At 39.0% G+C, this 4,559-nt stretch overlaps 1 protein-coding gene across 1 annotated transcript in view; it reads left to right on the forward strand.

The window, feature by feature from the left end:
- LRFN2 (leucine rich repeat and fibronectin type III domain containing 2) overlaps positions 1-4,559 on the forward strand; it is a 134,921-nt gene that overhangs the window by 7,645 nt on the left and 122,717 nt on the right. The window lies entirely within an intron of this gene.

Here is a 4,559-nt window from a genome sequence, read left to right on the forward strand (position 1 = left end):
AATCATATCTACCATCTTTCATCACTAATAATTATTTAAAATTTTGAGCTGCTTACTAGGAAGAGAATAATAATGCAGACACGATCACTTAAGATAATAAATTCTCAGGGATGGAAAAGTTCTTCTCAATGCGTTACACTGTTTCTTGTTAGTAGTAATATTAGAATTAGTAGTAGAATTAGTAATATTTCCATAAGCATAGCAAGTGTTTGCTTAATAAGCATCTAGTAATCTTGTAAGAGATTTAATACTGGAGAACTAAAATATAAATAGTTCAGTCAGGATGGTTTTTTGTTCTTGTGTTCGTTTGTTTTGTTAGTTTATTTTTGTTTTTGAGGAAAGTAGCTTAATGTCACTTATTTTGCAGTGATACATCGCTATTTTAACTTGGTAAGGAAGCAGGTTGGTTTTGTTGGTAAGTGGACAGTAAAAGGAGTATAGGCTTGAGGAACAAATAAAATGCCCTGACTGTTATCTTAAGCCTTATTCAGGTGAACCTAAACCTTCAATTTCAGCTTGAAAGTGGTCAGATAAATATTTCCTTTCCCTGAGTCCCAGCAGGCAGCCTACTTGCTGACAGTAATTCCTGAGTCTCACTAGAGCAGGTAATTTGAGCTAAAGCATATATTGTTCCTTCATGTTGTGTTCAGAAGACAAGGAGCTGATGAGTGTTTTCTGAGGTGTTTCTGGTACACAAGTTTCCTTGAGGTTGTGAACTTTGATTACAGAAGCAAATCAGAATCCAGAGAGAAGAGCATTTCTACTAGATGAACTTCTGTGGTGTGATTTCACTGTATGTGAAAGATTGTGTACTGTCAGAAAGAAGATACTGTATTAACTTGCAAGGAATGCATTAGAGGCAAGGGGCAAGAGTTTTCATATCATAAACTGTTATTTATACCATGAACCTGAAGAATTTATTTTTGACATCTTCTTGTGTCTTGTTTCTTTAGTACCTAAAACACTTTTCCAGGGTTTTCTGGGTTTCTTTAGCTCAGTCACTAGTAGATGTCATAGAAATCTTTGCTCATTGCTCTTCCTTTATGAGAAGAGGGAGATGAATGAGTTAGAATCTTTTTTTTTTTTTTTTTTAAGTGAATACAACTTACCCTAAATAGCTGGAAAATGTTTTCAGGAATGAAGGTGTCATACTGGGAGTAATTTCGTCTGTCTAGAGACTCTTGAGGAGGAAGAGGGGGGGGGGGGGTTGGGGGAAGCACTAAGAAAATGTTTCTTACTCTGATCTCAGGAAACATTTGCTGTTAATGAAAACACAAACTTCCAATCGCTAGGGCTTCTGTTATTTGACAGACAAATGTGTTGTTTTTCTTTAATGGTCCTGTTTTGCCTTGATGATCTGGGTTGTATCAGTTCTGGCTGAGTATGATGCTAGTGAATATTTTGACACGCTTCAATATGGACTGCCTGTCAGTAGAAGTATGCTTACAAACAATAACATTACAGCTGGAGCTAGTCTTTTTTTTTTTTTTTTTTTTTTTTAAAGGCTCAACCAAACAGCATTGCTTTTTGCTCCCTGTGAACTCACTAGTTTCTGCAGCTAGCATCCCAGCAAGACTTACTCCTAGCATCCTCCGGAGTCCAGGTTGTGTGAGGTCCTAGAATGGTAAAATGCCAGCCTCCTCTCCCTCCTGTTTGTCACAACCACTTCCTCAGCTATGAGATAGTTGGGTTTTTTTGTTGCTTTATTTGTTTATGTAGAGAACTGAGAGCAACCCTTAGACATAGTTTCTTCACTCAGAAACATGGTACCTGTACATGTTAGTGCTTTACTTTGAGCTGTGTGTTGCTGTGTTAGCCATCAGAAGTCTTGAGGCTGGCTTTAGACACAGGTAGGTACTTGCCAGGGAAGCTAACTAGGAACCAGAAAAGAAGGTTTTAGTTCTCCATGTTATTTTGCTAGTATTTAGGAGCCTGGGAAGCTGAACCTGAGTGATCAGGAAAAGAGGTAGTAGCTGCTGCTGTGGATGCACAGCAACCATACTTTGACCCTCAAGAGCTCTCCTTTATTTCTGTCCCTTCTCTTGTTTATTTCTGTAGCTGGATTTATGTTTCCATGTTAGAGGCTTAAGTTTTCCTTCCCAAAGGAAGTGATATTCTCCCTGCATTCCTCAGAAGCCCTGAGGGTCGCCTCATCTGTCACTGCATCTAGACTACTCTACCCTACTTAAATAGCTGTGCTGTTTCTGGGAGTTATGGGTGCTATAGAGCAAATGCTTCCCTGCATCCACTCATAGAAGATTCTGGCAGCATAGTAGGAGCTCCGCATTATGTGGGGAAGACAAAGGTTTTGCACATGCTTCACAAATGCTGTCCATCCAGTGCGGCTTTCACAGCAGTTGGTGGTTTTCCTTCTTGTTTGTGGGTTGTGGGATGTTCATGTTGCATCCTGACGTGCTTCTGACCAGTGGCTCTGCTGCTGCTGTTTCTAAGGTGCCTGTCAGAAGACATCCTCCTCCTATGTGGCCTCAGTGCAAATTGTCTTTCACTTTCAAATGCTACAAACATATCTGAAATGAATTGTACAGTGAGTGATTGCCTCTATTAGCTAAATGAGTGGGCTGTATTAAATCCCAAATGAGCAGGTGTCAATATTGTGCACTACACCTGGTAGGCTGGCACTCCTCCAGACAGCTGAGAATGAGGGTCAGAGATCTAATGGCTTTCCTTAGATGTTTTCTGAAGCAAGCTCAACATTAATTGGGCCTCATTAGAGTTTTCCTTCAGCAGGAATTCTAGTGTCTAATTTTTATTTTTGTAATCATCTAATTTTTTTTTTTTTGCAAGATTCCATGATTGATGTTGGTGGAACATTATTTATTTTTTCCATTGCTTACAAGAAAAGCAGAGTAAATTAGAGACCCAGGTTCTGGGAGCATAATAGCATGCCTCACTTCCAGTTGTGTGTATATATGCATAGAGGCTCGATCTAATCTGACCACCAATACTACTGGAATTATTTTTTCAGAGGGTTTGTAAATAGACTATAAGAAGTTTACCTTGAGGTCAGATTTCTTTCCTGAGTTCAAGTCAGTTGCCCGTAACCAATGCTGTAGTTTTTATAATTGTAAATAGGACATATTTATAACTGTGTTCCCTTGCATGAAAAATGACAACTCATGAGCATACCATCCTTGTAAGTACTGTACTGCAAATAAACTGTTAGAATCCACTTGGCTTTGAGAAAACTTGAAAACAGAAGAGCAGAGAGAGAAGATGCTCTCAGTTGTATAGTGAAGTGAGAGCATTCACTGCTGGCTTCCTGTAAAGCAATTCCAGTGATGCCCAGGGTCAGGTCACAAAACTGAAACATCAGAGTTTCTATCTGACTTCCAGAAAGCATTTGTTTGTTTGTTTATTTTTACTTGGGGTGGCCAATGCATTGGTGTAGGTTCCAGGGAGCTTCAAGGGTTAAAGGGTTAAAGTGTGTATATGGTAGTCTTGAATTAATTATCTTCAAATAAATTCAGTTGATTTGCTTTTGTCTGTGGTAGGAACAGGATTTGACTCATAACAATAAGAAAAAAATAGAGAAACAGCTTTCACCAAACTCCAAGTAGTCTTTCAGATCAGCTTCAAAAAGCCCTTCCATAGCTGCCTACTGGGAGAGGTTGCTTTAGAAGGCCCCCATGTGAGTTATCTCTCCAGTCAGCAGGGAAGGTTAGCAGGCCTAATATATAGATTGAGTAGGATTTTCTTGAGTTTTGTTTCTCTCATTGAGAAGCTCCAGAGTATATGAATGTATGATGGGTAAAAAAACACAGAGATGCTTAGTATGAATGGAAGAGTTCTACAAAGAGCTCTGACAGTAACTTCTGTCCTCTCCACTGTGGTCTTCCCTGTGCCTCTTTTGTTTTTCTCTGTGATAGCTGTGCCTAAATATAGGCCTATTATAGCTTAACCCAAAGCTGCAATCCCACCTGCTGTTTTCACCCCATTCGCCTAGTATTTCCAATGCATGTTTTACTTACGCTGCAGAAACTGTTGCAGGAGCTGCTACTGTGTTCTCTATTAGGCTACAAATTCTTGTTGCTATATCATCTTTTCTAGCTGTTTCATCATGCTTCCTTTTTCAATGTGATTATAAAGTTAAACTTACTTCTACCCCTCAGTCTAAGTATGAAGCACTCCACAATATCCACCTTCTCTTATTATGAAAATTTATTCTCACTTGTCAGAAAGATGATTCCCCTCCCCCATCTTTTGTGTCTGTGAACTAAGATTTAGCCCCACTATGCTGCATATTTCTTGAAGATGTGTAGTTATATCTTACTAGCAGAAGTCTCCTGGCATTGCATGTTGGAGCACCTGATACTGCCCTGGTGGTTTGATCAGTCTATGAGAGACACAATTTTCTCTATTTTACAGAAAGGAATAATTTCACCTGTTTTGTAGAAATTAGGGTTGCTTCTGATGGAGATAAGTTCTGGTGGTCAGGGGAGATCAGTACCTGGGAGGAAAATCTTTCAAATTTAAGCCCAGCATAATCTTTGGATTTTTATTTTATTCACTTTTTAGAAATTTTATTTATTTTTAAGGAG

Source organism: Phasianus colchicus, chromosome 2 (genome assembly GCF_987193195.1).
Source record: "Phasianus colchicus chromosome 2, bPhaCol1.hap1.1, whole genome shotgun sequence".
Classification (NCBI taxonomy): Eukaryota; Metazoa; Chordata; class Aves; order Galliformes; family Phasianidae; genus Phasianus; species Phasianus colchicus.